The sequence below is a fragment of the Ursus arctos genome, unplaced genomic scaffold, assembly GCF_023065955.2.
Source record: "Ursus arctos isolate Adak ecotype North America unplaced genomic scaffold, UrsArc2.0 scaffold_27, whole genome shotgun sequence".
In the NCBI taxonomy this organism is placed as follows: Eukaryota; Metazoa; Chordata; class Mammalia; order Carnivora; family Ursidae; genus Ursus; species Ursus arctos.
In genome coordinates this window covers 7938244-7960994 of record NW_026622952.1, presented here as the reverse complement: position 1 = coordinate 7960994, position 22751 = coordinate 7938244, and the positions used below count along the sequence as shown (strand labels likewise).

The 22751-nt window shown below is 48.8% G+C and overlaps 1 long non-coding RNA gene across 1 annotated transcript in view; it reads right to left on the bottom strand.

Moving 5' to 3' along the window:
* The window catches only part of LOC130541909 (uncharacterized), a 59400-nt gene that overhangs the window by 14015 nt on the left and 22634 nt on the right, over nucleotides 1-22751 (bottom strand). Inside the window, exon 2 of the long non-coding RNA XR_008956003.1 lies at nucleotides 12085-13101. This is a non-coding gene — a long non-coding RNA (uncharacterized LOC130541909). The remainder of the gene's footprint in view (nucleotides 1-12084; nucleotides 13102-22751) is intronic.

Here is a 22751-nt window from a genome sequence, read left to right as displayed (position 1 = left end):
AATTCAAATCAAAACCACATTGAGATACCACCTTACGCCAGTTAGAATGGAAAAAATTGACAAGGCAGGAGACAACAAATGTTGGAGAGGATGTGGAGAAAGGGGATCCCTCTTACATTGTTGGTGGGAATGCAAGTTGGTACAGCCACTTTGGAAAACAGTGTGGAGGTCCCTTAAAAAGTTAAAAATTGAGCTACCCTATGATCCAGCCATTGCACTACTGGGTATTTACCCCAAAGATACAGACATAGTGAAGAGAAGGGCCATATTCACCCCAATGTTCATAGCAGCATTGTCCACAATAGCTAAATTGTGGAAGGAGCCAAGATGCCCTTCAACAGATGACTGGATTAAGAAGATGTGGCCCATATATACAATGGAATATTACTCAGCCATCAAAAAGAACGATTTCTCAACATTTGTAGCAACATGGACCAGACTGGAGGAGATAATGCTAAGCGAAATAAGTCAAGCAGAGAAAGACAATTATCATATGGTTTCACTCATTTATGGAACATAAGAAGTAAGAAGATCGGTAGGAGAAGAAAGGGAAGAATGAAGAGGGGGTAAACAGAAGGGGGAATGAACCATGAGAGACTATGGACTCTGGGAAACAAACTGAGGGCTTCAGAGCAGAGGGGGATTGGGATAGGCCGGTGATGGGTATTAAGGAGGGCACGTATTACATGGAGCACTGGGTGTTATACACAAGTAATGAATCATGGAACTTTACATCAAAAACTAGGGATGTACTGTATGGTGACTAACATGACATAATAAAAAATTATTATAAAAAATAAAATAAATTAAATAAATAAATAAATAAATTTGCTTAATTTCTTATCATTCAAGGGAGGGGGGGCTGATAAAGTCCAGACTCTTCTATTTTTTGTTTTCACAACAGAGCGTCCTAGGTCTTAACGGATCCAAGTCTGCCCAGGTGATACCACATTCCCTAGCTTAGCTCGCAGCTAGGTATGGCCCCGTGGGTTGGGCATTTATGCGCTATGCACAGCTACAGGCTCACTTTCTGGAAAGGGAGCTAGTTGCCCTCAGCTTCCTCTTCTGCCTTCACGCATGCTGGAACACAGTGCCAGTGAGACATTTTTCACCCTGTGGAAGAGTGGACAGTGCTTTAGATGGTGGAGTAACAAGATAGAAAAAACCTTAATCCCTGGACAACTTCATGAAACAGAACCATTTGCCCTCCCTGGAAGGCCCAGAAACTCTGGACGAGGGTGTGAAAGAGAAATAAATTGCCGTCTTATTTGAGTCACTATTTTATACTCTGTTTTATTTTTTTAAAAGATTGTATTTATTGATTAGAGAGATGGAGAGAGATCACGAGCAGGGGGCAGGGGTAGAGGGAGAAGCAGACTAGCCGCTGAGCAGGGAGCCCGATGTGGGACTGGATCCCAGGACCCCGGGATCATGACCTGAGCCAAAGGCAGACGCTTCACCGACTGAGCCACCAGGCACCCTATACTCTGTTTTAGCAAAGTAGCCCAATGGAACCTCCTGGTAAAAAGGTGGAGAGAGGGTCTCAGGAGAGCTGGAGACTCTTCAGAACATAAAAGTCTATTGAAGCCACAGCGAAGAGATAAAAAGTCTTGGCAAGAGAGGAAAGAGGGTGAGAAAGCACACACTTGGTCAAAACCCTCAGGGCGCCAACAGAAGAGTCAGGTGCTAACACCCCAGCCGATGAAGCCAGCTGACAATGACCAGGAAAGTGAGCGGACTCCAGGAGAATGTGGTCCCTGCACAAGGGAGCGGGCGGTGCTGGGAGGCAGCACACAACCTTAGCATCTGTTTGAGCTCACTGGTGACCTTGGGGAGAAACTTCAAGGACATGGAAGGGAGCGGAAGCCATGCCCAAGGAAACTGAGGGGCAACAGAAGTGACGAGTATAGCACTGTTGTTCAGAAAGTGCGGCTGGAAAGAGCAGGGGCCAGGTAGGTAATCTAGGCATTTTTTTAAGAGGTGAGAGATTCGGGTCTGTGTCAGTGCTAAAGATAAAGGGCAGCACAAATATAAGTCATCGTTCTAGGTCCCGAGAAGGTGAGAAATAATGGGATGAAAACGTATATTTGAATTCTGGCTACAAATACGTTTATCATTTTGAATTATTACCGTCGAATCTAGCCACTCCAGTGTTAGGAACATATCTACGAAGTAAAATCAAGAACCCCAAACCTCTTAAATCCAGAGACAGGAGGTTATAGCCACTGGAGAAGACCTCAGAGGCAGAAGAATTTCTGAAATTTCAAAAGCTGGGAGGTGGCAAGTGGGGAGAGGGGAAATGCAGAGGACCCTAACCTGAGTGGCTAGTTGCATCAACTTTGCCTCTGTGCCTCGGGTCATTTTAACAGATTTACTTAACTTCTTCTCACTCTGTCATGGGTTGACGAAGTCCAGGGCCTACCTATGTATCTTGTCCCTAAGGTGAGCCTCTCCTGGAGGCCGAGACGTGACTATGGGAAGGAAATATGCAGCTACGCATGCTCTGGCTCGAGGTTTTACTAAAGCTCTTAAACTCACCCTACCATGTCCTTGGTTTCTGAATTATTAGTCTATTCACCCTCTTTGCCCCCTGTCAGAAGATGTAACTAAGACACACTTGACAGTTCCTGGAGAGCTGTTTCTCTCTTCTGGGTCACTGCAAGTAACCCTCAAGAACACAGCTCGGATGATTGGGTGCATGAGAACCCCCCCTTCAGTCTTTATCTGCCTGGAGTGACTGGGGGCAGAGACATGGCCTTCCGGAGAGAGGCGAGCCAGTCCCATCGCTTCATTTGTAGGTGAGAAGGCCGGCCCGAGGTCATGCAGCCTGGGTGAGCAGCGGGCTCGGACGGGGATCTGATCTCCCGGCCCCCGGCCCGGGGTTTCCCTGAGAGACCCCCAAATTGAGACACTCTCCCCCTTGCAAACATGTACTCCCAGCCTTTCCCATCTTTTTATACAGGTCAGAAAGAAGAATATATGCCTCTCTGTCCATATGCTCTTTGTTTTCTAAGATAAATCGCTGGGGGCCAGATCAGTCCCTGAGTGACATATGCTTTCCGTTCTCCAGCCTATTGTTTTCTGCAAAAGCCTCCAGAGGTCACAGAGACTTGAAAACCCACCTTCCTGTGCCGCCTTGCTTCTGAGCATCTTCACCCCGCCTTCGCCCCCCCATCCTAAAAATACCCCAAATATCTGATCTACCCGGGCTCCCTATTGCATTTCGTAAAGCCGCCCCCTCAAAGCCAGGCATCGAGGCCTTCCAGGGCCACCCAGTCCACAGCCATGCGTCGGAGATGGCCAGGGAGCAAAGACAATCCTCGGAAGAAAGAGATGCACCTCCAGGGCCCTTTTATGTCTCCCAGGCATTTGTACGCATATATTTATACACGCAGAAACATGCACACACACACACACACACACACACACATATGTAGCTGCCACATGAGCCAAAATGCAAAAAAAAAAAAAGGCCCAAGCAGGAGAGGAGAAAATGTCCCCTTTATATCTGCAGGCTGCCTCCAGCAAAAGCATTCCTAAATACGATCGGTTAAATATATCGCTGCCATTACACTCTACAAGAAACACATTCCATAAAAACGAAGGTGCTGTAAATTATACAAATATGATGCTAACAAGCCAGGAAATGCGCCGCTAATGAGGTCAGCTACAGAACTCCCGCAGCGCGGCAAATCAGGTGCCAATCCCGCGTGTGGGGTACAAGAACGGCATCGGGTCAGCATTTTCCAAGTGCGTCTGTAACCTGCTGTTCGGTGTATGGTTACACAGGTAGATAAAAAGCCTCCACGTCTCCCCCCACGGCACCCCCCCAACTTTGTTTATGTGTCAAATATCCAAGCCACCAGACGAGCGTGCTCTGCATTAATGTACCTGACTATTATGCCTATTGTTCTCCTGCTCGGAGTAGAGAATTAGTCACTCAGATGTGTAAATATTGGTTACAGTTCTGAAGCATGCAAGCTTTGTGTTTCTATCAGCCCCGTTCCTGGAGGAATTATGCATGCTGTTGGCACCGGGTTTTGTACACACTGTATTTGCTAAAGCTCTAAAAATCAAATAAACATGTTCTCGGCTCCTGAATTATTAGTCCATTCACCATCTTTCCCCGTTAGGGGGGGAAACAATAAACACGCCGAAATGTGGCATTTAGGGACTGCAACAAGATTTCTGCTTGGCATTTACAAGTTGGAGAACAATCGAAACACCCTTCCTCTGCCTTTGTCACAAGGCCTTCCTCACAGAGAGCCAAGACGCCTCTGAGATCGCTCCGGACCCCTAGATGAACATGACCTTCACCTCGGGTCCGTGTGCAGCCTCCGCTCACAGACACGCGCCAGATACAGGGACTGGGTGCTGTTCCCAGAGACGAGGGCGGGGGGGGGGGGGGGTCAAGAATTTGGATGTCGAGGAAATCCGTTCCACCCAAATTCGGAGGCCAGAGCCACAGCTGCTAAGAGGAGCCTGGCTTGCCCCCTGGAGAGTTCCAGCCTCTCTTTCCTGCCCACGGTTGGGATCAGCAGAGCTCCAAGACAGAGCCGAAGACGATAGATTTACCCCATATGCCGAAGATCCCCTCAGACGGGCAGCCGTTCGGAAGCAGAGAGGGCAGACGGTTTGAGAGGCCAATCCCATGGTACTTCTTGGCACTTTTTTTTGCCCTGCGAAGATCCAGGGTAGTTAAGGTTTAAAGCCGTTGAGGATGTGCGAATAGAAAAGTGAGGAGTTTCATGTGAGATGCACAAAAGGATGTAAGCGAACGTTTAGCAGACAAATAGGATCACAAAAATACCTCCCGCGTCCCCTGACGCTAAGCAAGGTATTTATGGTACGGCTTCAATTTCGAGCCAACAGCAGGGGTGGGAGGTCGTTTTGCTCCGAACCGCCTGGCCTAGCCCTAGTCTCAGACACCTGTTTATACTCCATCGCGAAGGCTCTGTCGAGTCTGCTCTCCGCAGTCTAGGGGCCCTGCCGTGGATCTATTTGTATACACATATCCTCGGTTTTGGAAATAACTTCAGCACATACATGCCATTATTTCCAGCAGAGTTGGTGTAAACCATATTTACTACTCAAACACTCAGCTAAAAATCGAGCTGTAAGGGAACAGAGGCAGGAGCACAACAACAACAAGAAAATCTGTGACAGCTACAAACCACAACCGCAAATCAAACAAACCCGTAAAGTGGCCTTGAGATGGGAAGCACGAAGCAAAGACATAGCGAGGGGGCGGGCCGTGGCAGCCCTCCACACAGAGGCAAGGAAACTGAATCGCAATTCCCCGCTTTCCATGAAGTACGGACTCCATGCGGGGAGCCCACGGGGAGGTAAAAAGGCACAAGGAAGGTACAGGGGGAGGGGGACACAGTGAGAAGTACTAGTTGTTCTCACTCCCGTAAAAATCTCAACAGTCCATGCGATCGTAGACAAGGGGATCTCAGGGTCCACGCAGAGAGCACGGGAGCCGTCCCGACGCCCCACGGCTCCCTGATATCCAGCACTGTCCAGACAGAGGAAATATCGGGTGGGCAGCACGCACGCAAGCCAAGAGTCTCTTCCCTTGGAGGTGTGAGCTGCCTTGCCTCACTCCTCCAATCAAGAAAGATAAAGCCACAACACTAGGGCCGCCCTCACACCCCACACGGGAGTTCTCACTCATTCATTTTTCTGACAAGCATTTACGAAGCACCTGCTGTATGTTTGGTGCTGGAGAAGATGGAAATGTTCGTGGGACCTGTCGTCTCACAGGAGAATAAGAAAAGTTAAATAAGAACAAGTTAAACAAGAAAAATGTTATGTAAGAAAATGACAATGCTTTTCAGGACAACAACAAAAAAATCCAAAAAGCAGGGTGCAATCGATGACCAAGGGAGACAGTGATACAGGCTGCAAGTGCTGACCGTGTCCCAAGTGAAGAGAGAGCCCTGTAGGCTGGGTGAGCCAGGAGGGCTTCCAGGAGGTGGTGGGCTTTGAAGGTAGACAGGACTCAGCTGGGCAGAACAGAGAGAGAAGCAGCACAGATGCAGGAGGATTGTGCGGGGGTGGGGGGTAAAAGGCCAGGAGGTGGGAACAGGCGTGGCGTGCTCGGGAAGTCAAAAGTGACCATTTTGACGGATCCGCGGATGAGCCTCGGTAGGAGAGTTCCCCACAGGAGAACAGAGGCAGGTCAAAGTTTGTTCCTACTGAACACCGACCAAGCTGATGTTAGAGATCGGGTCATGTTTCACAGTCACCTGTAGTGAACACGAGGCAGCCTTCAGTAGAAGGAAAGACCCATATTAGTCTATTTTACATGCATTGCCCTCTAGGAGGAGATGCCAGGATAGACACGAGGCTGGGTGTGGAAGAGGCCGGGGTCCTCTGTCTGCAGCCTGCGTGTGTACACTCACTACCAGTGTGCATGGGTGGGTGGGGGCTCCTCCGCCCCCTTCCTCCTGGAAAGCACTGACTCCCGTAGAGAGCGCTTCCAAACAGCCTGGCAGAATGCGTGTGTGTTTGCGGAAAGAGTAAGGGCCAGCGGGGGAGGGAGACAGAGACAGGGCTCTTCAGGCCAGCAGCAGGCACTTGAACTCTGTGCGAAGGTCGGCGGTTTGTAACGAGGATGAGTTGAGAATCACCATAACCCAGAGCAGACAAAGTGTGAAATATGCATTTTTCTCTTTCATTTCACACTATTTTTACGAGACCTCTGCGGAGAGGCAGCAAGCGAAGCCCTTGGCTTGAGCCCTGCGGGGTTGGCAGATTTATTACTGAATAAAAAAAAGAAGAAAGAAAAAAAAGAAGAAGGAAAGAAAACAGTTCAGCTGTCTGGCCAGGTAGAAGGGATTATCTCTACTTGAAAGAAACCAGACCAGAAAAGACTTGCACGGGCCGAGGGAAGAACCCCGGCTCAGCCCAAAGCCGTGGGCCTTCCGCTGCAGCCAAACGTGCTACTAATTCTTAAAATGGTTCTTAATCCCATCCCCAGCCTGTCTGCAGGAACCAGACTTTCCCTCTCACAGACACTGTCCCCGGCGCTTTCCGGGGCCAACTCTCCACGCCCGTCCCACCGTGGCGAAACTGCGGGCCTGACGCACACTGAGGACGGGCCCATACCTGAGACCAGCCCCCGGCTGGGGCACACAGGGGATCTGCGTCTGGGAAAGCTGATCACTGCCGAGTTCCAGGCTCCCAGAGGAGCACCCAGTCGGGAACAGCTGTTCTAGAACCTCTGTGCCCACACTTCCTCCCCCGGGGCTCAGCCCAGAACCAGCCCAGCCTTGAGTCAAATACCTAATCTCACTGTCACAAACAGGAAGGTCCTGAGAGTACCCCAAATGGCTTATTGGAATTTACAAGATGCTCTTCCACTGACATCATCTCGTTTGACCGATTTTCCGTTTTAACCGGTTTTACTAAACTCTCGCTGTGTGCCAGGCACCGTGCTAGGCACTGGGCATATGAAGGGCCTAAAGATGGAACCCCGGACCTTTGGGACAACGCTCACAGATCCACGGGCTGCTTCTCCCAGCCCCCACTCAGGTAGGGCTTCCTTTTTTTTCCTTTTTAAAGGAAAAACCTGTACCTGGGGGCCAGCTCATGGGATTGCACATTCTGGAGGCTCCACACCCTCTCAGGGGGCTCTCCAGAGGCCCTGCTTCCTGTGTTGGTCTCACTTCTCCCTCCATCCTCAGAACACACCGCCCTCTTACTTCTCTTCTGCAGGGAGCTGTTTTGCTTCTTGCCACGTTCACCCCGTAGAGATGATCTCGTTCCGATCAGCCCACTCTCCTGCTCCCCGGTACCTGAGCCTATTGCCTTGTTCCGCCTTCTTGCTGCTTGCTTGCCCCGGCCATGGAGCACTGGTTGGCTTTTCCCAACTCTCTAAATCTCCTACTCCCCAAACTTTGCCGGCCCCCTAGAAACGGAGGTTCGGGAAGTCCTGGCTGGAGCTTCCGTGCCAAACCCACCAGGAATAAAGGAGCCGTGCCCCCAGCACCTAGCCCGCAGCCCCTCTCCTGAGTGGCCCTGTCATCCTGCAGGAGATCCCTCTTGGCCTCAGTTTTCCGCTCCCTGTCCCACACCCCTCCCCTCACTCCAGCCTCCAAGGAAGTAGGGGATTCGTGCTTGCGAAGTGCTGTGAGGAAGAAAAGAGCCAAGCACTTCCCATCCACAGGAAGAAAGCAATTTTAATTGAAAAATGAAATCACAGATTACATGCAAATCTTTGTTGGCAAATTTCAATTACCATCAAATTAAATGCATAGCTAAGCTAAGCATCTTCGGGACACTTCATTTAATGTTTTCCCGGGATCTGTCCACAGCAATCAGAGAAGCCATGACAGGTGTCCTCCTGCAGAATGAGTCCCTGGGAAGATTTCAGGGAGCTCCAGCTCTAGCCCCCTGGGGGTCCCCACATTCAGACCTTAAACAAGCTTATCTCGGCTGGGAAGTGGGAAAAGAGGGCAGGAAAGAGCAGGGGTTCCCACTGGTTTTACCCATTCAGCTTCCTGTCTTTCAAAAACAGCGGGCATCAGAAAAGGCAACATTAGAAAACATTCTTCAAGCAGCAATATGAAAATTGTGGCCCCCAAATTACCTCATCTTTTCCTATTATTTTATAGAAGAGAACACTGAGGCTCAGTGAACCCCTTCATCAGGCTGAGACACGAACACAGGCTCCATCACGCACAGGACAGGATTTTGTTCTGAGACGGTCTAATGAACCCTTCGAAACAGGGTTCACACTCTGCTCACACTCTGCTCACACTCACCACATTCCATTCGGTATGTTTAACACGCACGGCCCAAGTGTTTACATGGCACCCGGCAGCACACTGGTCCCTGGGACTGCAAAACCAGAGAATTGAACCCCCTTGCGTCCCTCACCACCATGATCACATCACGCAGGTGCTGTGTCTCCCCGTGTGGACACTGCCACAGTTGTGCCTGAGACTGGTTTTAGAACAGTCTCTCCGACCAGGCTGGGAAAGAGTCACAATTGTTATGAATCTGTGCATTTCTCTGTGTCCAGTGCACTCGAGTACGTCCCCTAATGTGTATTAACAGAAAGTAATCCACATTCGAAAGAAGATTCTAACATCATGGTGATTGCTGCTCCGAGAAAGTGGGAATGTCTATCTATCTGAAGCTTTACCCTGAACTGTAAGGAGGCTCTCCTAGATGTCTTTCATCCAAGCAGGAAGCTTCTTATCACTAGGTGATAATTTCCATGTTGGCCAATACCCAAGGGGCTGGAAGACGCCAAGAAGGATTCAATTAAACCATAGTCATGTCCATGACAGCATGTGCTTTGCCCTGGGACACCCCTGCTCTTGCCTGCTGTCAGACCCCAGGACCTTCTATACACCTGCGGGGGCGGGGTGGGGAGACGGGAGAAGGATGAGATTTTCAGGCCTGTCCCCAAAGTGGGATGAACAATTCTGTGAGTTGGAGCAGCCGCCAAAGCCAGGGCCCCCATCCTGAGTCTGATGAGAAAAGCCAGAAGGAGTGTGACAGGCCCCGGGCTGCTGGGGAGAAAGTCCCCCTCAACAGGGCCCCGGGCCCCAGTCAGGCCAGCTCTCACTGCACTCTGCCTCGACAGAGCATGTGGGTTCTCGCGGCCTTATCTGCCAGATGGCTCCCGGAGGGGATGATTTATTAGGTGCAGAAAGCTCGCTGATAAATTTTACTGCAAGTCCCCGGCAGAAGACTGGGGGTAGCAACAGCCCAGCACAGGCAGCTCTAATGGAAAGTGCCGTCACCAAAGAGCAAAGCATTATTTATGACTGTCTGTAATGCCGTTCGGGGGAAATTCATCATTGCCTCCCTGCTCCGTGCATGCGGGGACAGCAGCGCTGCGGGGCGGGGGAGCACGGGACAGGTGGGGAACAGTTAGAGCTTCTCTGGGAATCTGCCAGTGGAGAGCAGGGCCATATTTTCCCTGAGTGACCCCGCTCCCCTTGTCAAGCACTGACCTACAAGTCCCCTCGCCATCCGTGGTCCCTCTCCCCCGCCGTCCCCACCAACCCCCACCCTCCTCCTCTCTGCAAAACAGAGAGAGAAAAAGGATGGCGTTTTCTTGTTCTCTGTGTGGCGTGCACATGCTTAGCCCTCTGCTGGGGTGAGGGCAGTCCTTTCCAAAAACAGACGTCTAGACCAAGGAACACTCCAGTCCCCACAGAGTACAGAGCAAGAAAGGGGATGGTCTCCCATTTTGCAAGAGTGCTGAAGAAACAGGCTTGGACAGGACAATGGCTCAGCTCTGGTCACTCCACTAAAGCCACGTGAAGGCCAAGGATCTCAGAGGTTGGCGTCCTTGGTGGACCCTAAACGCACTTTTCCTTCCGGCACACAGCAGGGCCCTGGGGGGGGGACTCCCTCTACCCTGGTGTCTTGTGCACTCACCTGGACAGAGACATTTGGGGGTGGCCCTATCCTCACCCACCCCCTTCCCACCATGTCAACAAGTGAGGCCCCGATCCCCTATACTTCCTTGTGGTCTGTCTAGAGGAGTCATGGATTACCATCTGCCTCACATTGGAATTATTTATGTCTCAGTCTGTCTCTCTTATCAAATGAAGTGCTCCTTGAGGGCAGGGTCTGTAGCCTATTCATTTTTATATTCATCTCGGCGGTAAGCAGAGCTCCTGGCACATAGTAGCCTTGATAAATGCTTGATAATAAAATTACACTGGCAGACTGAAGATATACTGGGATTGGGGCCCCATGTGTTCTTACGCATCTGTCACCATGCTGGCATTCATAGCATTTCAGAGTAGCTTGTCCCCACCCACGCATCCATCAGCCCAGTATAATGGAAAGAGCACTGGATTAAGAGTCAGGAGCAATGAGTTCTAGTGGGCGGCAACCCCAAACATTCTTTGAGTACGTCCCCTGAGCCAAGTCAGATTTCACCGCTAAGGCAATAATTAAGCGTGGGCAGCTCAGTTTACCTCTGCATGCCTTGGTGAGCTGGGGAGTAAAGGAATAATAAAGTCCGCCCATCCTCACTTACGGGACTTCTATGAGAACGTGAGTCTGGTGAGGAGCAGGAGATCTGAGTTCTAGGAAGGGAGGGAACAGCTGGCGTCCAATGGGTGTCCATGCTAAGAATGGTGCTCCAGTGCTTTGTAGGCATTTTCTTGTTTACGTACCTTCCCTGCAGGTCCGGGGGGGGGGCAGTTTTATTACTAGACTCATGGTATAAATTTGAAAACATGGGGGGCGCTTGGGGGACTCAGTCATTAAGCATCTGCCTTCGGTCCAGGGCGTGATCCCGGGTTCCTAGGATCGAGCCCCGCATCGGGCTCCCTGCTCCGCTGGGAGCCTGCTTCTTCCTCTCCCACTCCCCCTGCTTGTGTTCCCTCTCTCGCTGACTGTGTCTCTCTCCGTCAATAAATAAATAAAATCTTAAAAAAAAAAATTTGAAAACATGGTGTCAATTCCCTCACTGACTGGCTTTGAGTTGGGTCACTTTCCTTCTGGGAGCCTTTTATTCTCATCTGGGAAATAAAGGAGTTGGAGTAGATGCTCGAGAAGGTCCCTTGAGCTTCAAATCCCCATGAATCATGGAGGTCTGCTGTCACACGTGTAGCCCAGGCAGCCCTAGCCCACGGCCGGGGTGGGGTGTAAATGGGTGGTGAGCATTTCCAAGAAAAATGAGCTATGCGTGAAGGGGCTACTCCAAGTTTTGCTTGAAGATCTGGGATTTAAATTCACTCCAACAGGAAGTATCAAAGAATACGGCCCTGGAGCCCGCCATGCCTGTCTCCTGAGGAAAGAGGAGTCTGAGAACGTCGGCCCAAGAAGGAGGCAGGCCAGAGAGGTCAGGGGGACAGGAGAGACCTCAGGAGACTGGGCTGCAGAGCTGTCCACCCTCTGCCCATCGTAAGCGGGTGAGGACAGGGACAGTGATGCCACTCACAAGCCCCATCGATCTCTTTGCCGGCTTCACGACTGACGTTTTTTTCCAGAATCATGACATTTTCGATCCAGAAAAGAATTTTATAACCTTTAATTCAACAGATTTGCATGGAAACCAAGGACCCGAGAAGTAAAATGACTTGGCCGAGAGAAAAGACCTACCTGGAATCCAAGCCTCTTGACCACTGTGCAGTGCGCTTGCATACGCTGGGTGATCACCGGTCTCCTGGGCACCGGCCCCGTCCCCTCCACACGCACTTTCCAGGACATGTGGGACGAACATCCAGGTTGTTCCATGAAAAGCCACATATGTAAGGATCACGTTGGTGGTTCTTTATGTGTGTGTGTGTGTGTGTGTGTGTGTGTGTGTGTGTGTGTATGTATATATAACAGTGATAAAGTCTGTAGCCTTTTATCTTCGCAAAAATATGAATCTGGGGCATAAGAACAATCCTCATACAGTTAACAAACTTTATTCATGCGAAAGTAGACAAATAAAAGACCCAGTAATAAACGATGCATTTTGATCAAGCCAATGGGAACACCAGAGTCTTACAGACCACTACTGGTGTGTTTAGCAGGAGCCCTTCTTGTTTCTCTCTTGAGGTTTGCATCATTAATGATGGTTTGGACCCCAGCAATCTCAGAGAACAGAGTTATTTCTCGGAAACAGCAGGTAGAGTGTAGTAAATAAGAATAAAAGTTGTGGAGTCTGACAGCCATAGGTTCAAGACACATCCACAGCGTATGTCACCCAAGGCAAGTTACTTAACTCTTCTGAGCCTCAGGTTCCTCTTCTGGGGACAATAATAACTTCTTCATAGGATTATTTGAAGGACTGCATCAGACGATGGATAGGTGGTCCTGGCGAAGTGCCCAGTAGAAATAAACGCACAATATCTAACATTTGTTCATTTGACTGTAACATTCAGAAAATCAGGTAGACTTGAACTTTGCCCATAGAACCAAAAATTTCAAGATGGTCTGTCTTCTTGGTCAAGCTGAACTGGCTTTCTTCTCTCTCAATTCCTCTCAAACCCAAGCCCAAACGATACAGAGATGCATGATAATTCAGATACATCCTGAAGACTGATCTCCATAAAGCTCACCCAAATGACGAACCCCTTTGGAAACTGAGACTATATTTCCATTTTCCAAATGACTGCAGTCTTTCCGTACCTGGAATAAACATGGAATATAAGGTATCTCAGTCATGGCAAATGAATACGGTATTTTTTTTTTCTTTTGCCAACCATCCAATGACACAGGCAAGGGCAAAAACTTTCCTATCATTTTGAGTCTCAGCTTCCAAACATAGGTTTGTGAGCTGGTCTCGGGTATACTGCAGAAGAATGACTGAGGGTTTTGTAGACATGCTGATTTCTAAGCTCCAAGACCGGAAATTTTGATTTACTCTAAAATGAGGCCCAGGAATCTGCATTCTAAATCAGCAAGAGATTCCGATGTGTATCCAGGCTGAGAACCACTGATCCGAGGCCATGGTTATTTTTCTGTGTGTACTTTATTATACTTTCTCACATATGTTCTGTCTCTATCAACTTCATTTTTACACCATTAAGTCACAGGGAGATTGAGAGAAAGGACCGAGAATACCTTTATCCTCGTCTCATGGACTCATCAGCCACTTCCTTTTATATTTTGAGACTCTCACTGCACTAGATGTTATAAAAATGTCTCCCTGCTTTCAGACGGGTCTTTGGGTTTCATAAAAATGCACTTAGTATTTAAGATAGCAGTGAAGTATTCCTACTTTAAAACAGAAAATGGCAAATAGGATTCATCTGGTATAGTACCACCAGCTGATTGGCAGGGGCCGTCTGGAACACCAGGCACTCTGAGGAGAAGCCCAGCTCAGGGAGAAGGCGTGCTGAGCTGGTTCAGCGAGTGAGGCCTGGCCTGAGTCAGTCTAGGGACAGTCAGAAAGATGTCACTTCCTTCCAGCTCCTTTGCAACGTATATTACGTCCAAGGGAGAAAGAGAATTCAGAATTGATTGAAAAGTGATATTTACATGTAAGGTTTTCATTCATACTTCAGTTGAGACCCTATTTTCCATTTTTGTTATTTTCCTAACTAAACTGAGGGTTCGTTCGAGAATCTGGGTGTTCCGGGTCCAGATAAAGTAGAAAACAATCTGCAATAAGATCAGAAAATGCTGAGGCTCTGGGCCCCGTGGAAGGGTACACAGCACGCAGCGCTTCCCTTCTCCCACTCCGGAATGCAAGAAGCTAGTTTGTGTGGTTTCTTCCTGTCTGGGCACCATCAAGGACAGACTGCACGTTGAAGAAAGGATTCGCTCTTGGCAGCTCTTGGCATTCCCTTTCCCATCCTGCTGCCTTCCCTGGAACTATTCCTTGCATCCTAAATGCCCTTCCCCACCCTCTGCTGTGTTTTTATTGCAACCCTTCCAATTATTTAAGGTCCAAATCAAGAACTACCTCCTAACAGAAGCCTTGACAAAAGCCTTGACATTCCCAGTTGGACTTACTCTTCCACCATATTTAGTGACTTTATAAAAGCACTCCTGACTGTCTGCCTTGTTATCCTCGTTAATTGTGTGTTTGCCTACCTCTCCCCCTAGTTGTGAGCCCTTGGAGAGTAGAGACAGAATCCTATCCCCCATTAGAGCCTCACAAGCTAGCATACTGAGCTGCCCTCGTAAGTACTCAACTGAATGAAACTGTCAATGCGGCTAGGCTTTGTTCTGTAAAGGAAAGTAAGGTATGGGGTGAATCCTGCAAAGGAAAGTCTTCTCTGGGTTTTATGCTCTTCCTGATGCATTTGCGAGCAGGGAAGCCTACGTGAGAAAATACCCTAACCATTCATCCTCCAAGACTCTCCCCCTGCTTCTTCAAATGATGCAGAAGGAGCACTTGACTCAGGGGGCCCCTAACTGAGGCATGTTCAAGGAGGTTTGGTTTCTGGGAAGACTCTTACCACCCTTTGGAGAATGCGGGCTCTGCTGAGAAGCATAACCTGCAGAGATTAGCATAGTAGCTAACACCACACCTTCCAAAGACGGTGCCTGCCCGAGATGCAGTCAGCAGAGCAGCCAGGGACCCAGCAGCCAGCCCCTCGCCGGCCTTCCCAAGCCTGAGAGATCAGAGCAGCTGGGCTTCCGTGCACAGATACCTTCACTGCCTTCGGGCTAGACCCAGCTGTCTCAGAGCAGGGGAGGGAGGCAGGAGGGAGGGGGGAGCCTGGGGTCCACCAACAAGTAGGTGCTGAGTCTGGGACGTCAGCAGCCGCCGTAGAGTCTGGGTTTGCTGCCTGGCCTTCCAAACGGGGTTCATTCCCTCCTGGGTAATGAGTCCACAACATGGCACTGCCCCCCATTCAGCTGGGGTTCCTTGAATGATCCCGGGACCAACCAGTGGGGTTTCTTTCCTATGGCACAAGTCACCCAGGAAATGGAAAGGACAAAGGTCACGCACATCATTTGGGTTGTTCCCTAAAAACCAGTTCTCATAAAATTATAAAATTGTGAAGCTCATGAGTAACTCTATGATCGTATATTCCAAGCTCTTCGTTTTACAGATTAGGAAACTGAGACCCAGACATGCCAAGTGATTTGCTCAAGGGCCTCCATCTGGTTCGTGGTGGAGAGGGGGGATGAGGCCCAGGCTGTCTGCTCTCTAGTCCACCATTATTTCTAACACAAGCTTTAAAATACACTAATTACTGATTACTAGCTTTTACTCCGCATGGGTCAGAAAAGTGATTTTTTGACAAGACACTGATTAAAATGATAAACCTACCCAAATGTTGTTCTCTATGTTTCCTTTTAGCTCTCAAAATCGTACTGGACAGACAGTTTAGGTTTTGCCAGGAGAGAAGATTAAAGGAAAAATGGAACCAACATTTACTGCATGCTTATGTCCCATCCATCATGCTGAGCACTTCTATACAGGTTACCATATTAAATCCTTACACATATCCAGAAAGAGGCATTGATACCCCTTCTTTTATAAATGAGGAAATGAAGCCTCAGAAATGTTAAGGGATTGGCGCAAGAAAGAGAGCTACTCAATGGTCAGGATTCAAACTCATATCTGGGGGCGCCTGGGTGGCACAGCGGTTAAGCGCCTGCCTTCGGCTCAGGGCGTGATCCCGGCGTTATGGGATCAAGCCCCACATCAGGCTCCTCCGCTATGAGCCTGCTTCTTCCTCTCCCACTCCCCCTGCTTGTGTTCCCTCTCTCGCTGGCTGTCTCTATCTCTGTCAAATAAATAAATAAAATCTTTAAAAAAAAAAAAAACTCATATCTGGTTCTCAGGCCAATGTCTTTCCACTGTTCCATGGTGCTATGCTCTTGGGACTTGGCACTTTGGGGACCCTATGATAGACACTGCCCCACATACCAAATGAGGGCTAAGGCAAGGCAAGAGGGCAAGTCAGGGCCAGATTGTCATTGTGATTCCCAATGGTTTTGCCCCCATTCCACAGGCCTTTGAGGTGAGTACCCTCCGTCCCACAGTGAGCCAAGTCCTCTATGGTATCCAGCCTCTGGATGGCTGTAAATTATCCTGGAGCAAACTCCCTCTGTTTGAGGTTGAGGTAAAGGACTATACCCCTAATGGGGCTTCTCCTGGCCATACCCCAAAGGGGGGGGGGGTTCCTCACAGAAGCACAGAGAGGAGAGGTCTGTACTCAGTGTTTAGTTCTAATGGGTCCCCTCCCTTCCTTACAAATATGCTATGAGGACAAATGAAGCAATATACCTGAAGTGTTTGAGAGCTTTCTAAGAGCGACATAAATATAGTGATGGAGATGCTGATGCTGATAACAATAATAACAATGGTGATGACGGGACCATATCCATGGTCATAATTTAAGGGAATATTTAAAATGAGAAAACCCAACCAAAATCAATCCACTGAACTTTATTTAGAAGAGAGGCTGCTAATAAAAATATTATGGGAATGTGAACTCCTGGGAAATAATGATGATTTTCTTCTATTAAAAGGCTCATCAGATCCATTTCCAATGTACAGCTCAGTTATTTGTGGGCTCTTTGCCACTCAGTGCAACAGATTTGAGAGAGAGAGAGAGAGAGAGAGAGAGAGAGAGAAGGAGGAGGAGAAGGAGGACGAGGTGGGGAGGGGTGGAGGAGGAGAGGAAGAAGAAGAAGGGGAAGCCGCCATCCCTGCTGCACACTGAAGCCCTGGGTTTTGAAGATACAACTGGCCTCTATTTCCAGACCCATTGCCAGTTATTTCCATTTACTGAGGGGGCTGACACTGGTGAAGCATCTGTCTGATTTTTTCCTTTCTCTCATCCCCCACCCCCATCAGCAGCTGCTGTACAGCTTGAATTTGGAGTCAATAATACTGGAATAATAATGGACGGATGCTGTCTTTCTCAGAGTTGGTAGGGTCACATTCCAAAGGTGAAATCTACCCAAGTGTAAGACCCCAACATGGAATGGACATGGAACACCTAGTGCAGCAGCTAACAGAATGCTTCCGTGTAATATGGCTCTGATCCCTATCTGCTCAGACTACCATGTTTGGGGAAGTAGGGGTGAGGAGATTAAAACCTAGGGGAAGCAGCAGGGCTAGGAAGAGACATATTAAGTAGAAACCAAACCAAGGAGAATGGGACAATGAGGAACTGGGCAAAAAGGTAGGGCAGAATCCTATCCCAGACCCAAGTGGCAAATGGATCCCCATCATGTCATTCTTCAGTTCTGTCCAGGAAATGGTAGTAGAGATATGGCTACTCCAATGCTCTTTCTCGGCTGGAATGTTGGAAGCCCTCTAACCAAGCGCATCATCAGAAGACAAACAGACAATCAACAACAGCATTTTAGAACTTGCTGAAGCATCTTAATTCTTGGAAACACCTCCTAAAACAGCATGATGAAGCAGACTGCAAGGGCGGTCGAGGACTGAGATTGGTTTCAGGATGAAATTTATCACCATGATTTTCTTTAAGGGATGCAATGTGCCACTGAAAAAGGCTGGACAAGGAGGCCATGTGGAGTAATGCTGGGCTCTTTGTACGGGTGCCCATGAACTTGCATTTACACAGCTGTGGGCTGGTCACCCTGGTGGGTCCTGGACTGAACACAAGGCAGTGTCCTGTGCACAGAGGAGGCCGGACCACGACAGGCAAGCCTGAGGATTCCCATCCAGGCACTGGTCCACCGTGAATGTGCCATCTCCAGGTATTCTCAGTGAGAAAGAGAGAGTTTTCAGCACATCTCAACTTAGCTACCACTCTGAACTCGAAAATTTGTGAAAAACTGCACCATTTTTATCAGTTTTCAGAAAGCAAAAATGATCTGTCCCCTGGCAGTGATAGGCTACCCCTTGCCCTTCTAATTCAGAGCTCCAAATACTGGATTCAAAAGTGCTTTTGCCTTTATTTGAAATAACTGAGAAACATGCATTTTCCTCTGTGTTTTTCCTAATGGTAATTTAAAGCATTGTTTTTATATTAAAACACAAGTGTACTGTGACTGAACATACAAAATGTTGGTGATTTTTTTAACAGTAAACACTACAATTCAAACCTGTAACACTTGCTGGAAGATGTTTCAGCCATGACATCCTGGGGGTCTTGTCCAGCCCCCTCCACCTTTACTTGGGCTAAAAGGTTGAAGATACTCCATTCTGAGCTGGGTCCCCCTCCTGGTCAGTCCACTCTCTAGCCAACGGAATCTGTTTAGTCATCTGCAGTATTAAGTTTTAAAAGCTTTTGAATCTGGACATAGCCTATAGACATGTGGTTCAAGAACTTTTTCCCCAGAAATCTTAAGGACAGAAGAGTCTTGCATCATTTAGTATGACGGAACCTGAATTTCCATGTTACAGAAGAATAAAATTCATGACTTCCAAAGGCTGTTGCTAATTTATAAGGGTTTCCTTGGCCCTCTGCCAGGCTTCCTCTGCCTAACAGTGCACAATGATCAGCAGCGCCGTTCTTGTCCCTCTTTACTGTTCCCTTCACCTAAATAATGCTTCTCGCTTCTATTCTTGCTCCATCCCAACAAGATACTGGAACTTGCATCCCGAAAAAAATGAGGCCATTCCCTCTCCAGCTTCTCATCACAGAAATTAAACTCTTTTCAAAGGCATCCACAATGCAGACTCTACCACCCCACCTTCCTGCCGGGGGAGGGGGGAACCCTGCCACCTTATTCTATACCCCACCTCCACTGACTGGTAAATCCAGTGTGCCTGGGTCTATCATGGCGCAGGAGAGACAGGGAATCATTGGCCACGCCAGCTTCTCATTTCAACAAGAAGAATAGCCTTTGGACCTAATTACCACAGAGATCACTTCTACCCTCCAACTAGGTAGAGTGAAAGATGCCTGCATTTTGCAAATGCTGCTCACATTCACAATAATTCAGCATGATAGTGGGTGATGCCTTGTGTTTCCTTAGCACTTGGCACTGTCCTAGATGCAGTCTCTGGTCTAAAAACATGTCAGCAAAATCCAAGGCCACTTTCTCTCCACTGATTCAGGCCTCTACCAGAGTGGTACTTTGGCCCTTGGTTAAACAACAGACTCCCAGGCAGTGTGGGTTTGCAGACTGGAACATGACCTAAGCACCATCCTTGGCTGATGTGCAGTCCATTCTGAGCTTTGCTGGGATTCGGACCTCACTCTGAGCTGTCCAGCCCATCCTTAAGGTAAGTGGGGACTGCTGGGTCAAACAGTCCTGGAGTCAAAACATTTTTTAATAAGAGAAGGAAGGTTTCAAAAGAATGGTCGATAATGTTTAGATTCACTACAAATTGCCATGTAGAGGCTTGCGCAAAGGGAATCCGATCTCATTTCCAACACTCTCAGATAAACATGGCTGTGATTTCTTCCTGAGACCTAATATTATATGTGTGAGATGCTAAAGCATTCCTGTTGGGGGTCACATCTTGTCTCCAGGAAGCTTTAATTATTTTCAGTATAGTTCTTGACCATTCAACCACATCCACAAAGCATGCACGACTATAAGAATTTTTAAAGGACTTTTATTTGCTCATTTATTCAAAAACACCCTCAAAGAGCTGTATTATCTGTAAACACTTTGGTCTGAGACTTTCTTGCCTGGCTTTATTGAGACACCAGAGTGAGCAGTGAAATACATGTGTTCAATATACACGATGTCAGCAGGATATGCACTCTATTTACTCCATCACACTCACCGTCTCCATTCAAACTAGACCCTCTTCCTAGTTCCAGGAAAAAGATGATCAGTAAGAAGGAGAAGGAAGAGGAAAAGAAGGAGAAGGAGGAGAAAAAGGACGAAGAGATGAAGGAGGAAGAGGAGGGGAAGAAGAAGAAGAGGAAGAAGAAGAGGAAGGAGAAGAAGAAGAAGAAGAAGAAGAAGAAGAAGAAGAAGAAGAAGAAGAAGAAGAAGGAGGAGGAGGAGGAGGAGGAGGAGGAGGAGGAGGAGGAGGAGGAGGAAGGAGGAGGAGGAGGAGGAAGAAGAAGGAGGAGGAGGAGGAAGAAGAGAAGAAGAAGGGGAAGAAGGAGGAGGGGAGGAAAGAGAAGAAGGAGGAAGAGAGGGAAGAAGAAGGGGGGAGGAGGAGAAGGAAAAAAGAGAAAGGAGAAGAAGAAGGAGGAAGAAGGAAGAGGGGGGAAGGAGAAGGAGAAGAAAGAAGGAGGAGAGGAGGAAGAAGAAGAAAGGAGAAGGAGAAGAAGAAGTGTTCTTCGCTTTTGAGTTTTCAGGGTCCCCACAATATAAGGACTTTCAGAAATAATTCTGACTTTACTGGACTCACCGTCCCCACGGACTTGAGAATGCAACACACACCTGAGCTATGGCCCTCTATCTCTAGAATTCATTACGCTCCATAAACCACCCCAGACTGAACACCTAAGTGCAGCACCCCCACCTCCCCACCATTGCTCAGTGCCCTTCCCCTCCCGAATGTAGCTAGGAAGATCATGTGGGAGCCTCTCAAGTCAGCTCCTTAAACATAAACAGTAGAAATCATTTTAAATATTTAGTACCTAATACTAGGCGTATCTGTAGTCAGGATAATTACCGCCTTTAGATACAGATAAGTCTCTATGCAAAGCAGCTTTGTACCATTTCTGTTTGGCCCCTTTCTCACTGAAAGAATCTTTTACCCTTTCTTCCTGAAGTGGCCCAAATTCATGCCTTTTAACGCCCTTCCCAAATGCCATTATCCAGAAATCTAAGAAACACTTGAGTGCCCTAGAAGCTCCTATTTCTGGCGGCAGATTTACCAGTTTTCAGCTGAAAGTCAAGTCATTCCCACATCCTTCAGTACCTTCGGTTGGGATAGCCTCTACCTCAGTCTTCCCCTCTACTAAATGGGACACACAGCATGAATAGCATGCATGAGGAGACCCAGGGACAAGAATCATAGTATCAAGGAAATGATCAGACACCAAGGGTGAAGATGTGCCTTAGTGATCATTAAATAGAGGGGAACAGTGCGACCCAGAGACGGGAAAGAGCTCAGCCAAGCCACAGAGCTGTCAGCGCAGAGCTGGGAGTCCCCACCCTGAGTCTCCTGTTTCCAGAGCAATGTTCTTTCTCCCACACAGGAACCCTCTCCCATAGCGATGAATGCCTTCTGGCCCCGCCCTCACCTGGGGCTGGTTCCTGGAGCAGGCAAAGCTTCGTCCCTTGTGGGGCAAGGGGTGGCATTTCTGATCCACTGCCCGGGGACCCCAGCCACCTGGAACCCCTAGCTCCAGCACGCTCCCTGCGGTCCCCATGTCTGCGTAAAGCCTTCCACTCAGCATGTGTGTAACTCAGAGCCACATGACACTGAAATGCTAAGTGAAGAGCAATTAACTTTTGCTTCTGAAAACCCACTTTAGCTTTCCATAACTCTTTGGGGGCCATTTCAACTAAGCCAAACCTCCCGCACGTTCTCCCTCAGCAATAAATTACCTTCCTGGCTTTAATTAGCTGCCGGAGTGCAATACGGGGCTGGGTGCTGACGTGGCTGCTTTCCCCACAGGTCCCATTCTGTCACCCGGACTCCAGGAGAATGGCAGCTGCGCAGAGGGATGTGGCCGCAGCGGACTCCTTACCTGCCCACAGGGTGGGAGGGGGTCAGCGCCGAAGGGAAGCCTGGCTGGAGCCAAATTCTGAAGTAGGTGAAATTAGTTGGAGGGCCTCAGACTTCCCCTTCAGCTCTCCTGGCCCCCAAGTGATGCATTCCAGACCCACTTTCTCTCTTGCCAGCCTCTCCCTCCTCCAAACAGCCCCCAGACACACACACTAGCCCCCAGGTGGCCAGTACCTTATCTCCCTTACCATTTTTACTAAGGGAGAAATTACTGACAGCGCTTAATGTATTAGCCCTACCAAGAGAATTTGCTGTATAATTGTGAGCTTAGCTTGAATCCAAATGAGTAAGTCCCTAAGTATGTGATTTTAGTGACACCCGTGGGCTGAAATGACATTGTCTGGGAAAGAGAGTAAAAAGGCACTCTAAGAATCCCCACCATCATTCTAAGCCCAAGATTAAGATTTGAGGTCCAGTTAACCCTGCCTCTAACTACAGGTGTGACCCTCGGCAAGCCCCCCCCCTCCTTCTCCAGCCCAGTTGCCAGGGAGAAAGCTGTGAGCCACAGTCCCCTTGGGCCCTGAAAGTCTTCAGTGTGTGTGTGTGTGTGTGTGTGTGTGTGTGTGTGTGTGTGTAGAGGTGAGCGAGGAAGATGTATCTAACCCAGCCTCAGAGCACGCTGTCTCCTCTCATCCCTCCTGCTTTCTTCTAGAATCTTCATCTGGGTGGGGGCGCATCCTTGGGGGCCTGAGCAGCCCCACCCCGCATGAGAAGGCAGCCGTCTCAGCCGGGCGGGGGGCGGGGGGGG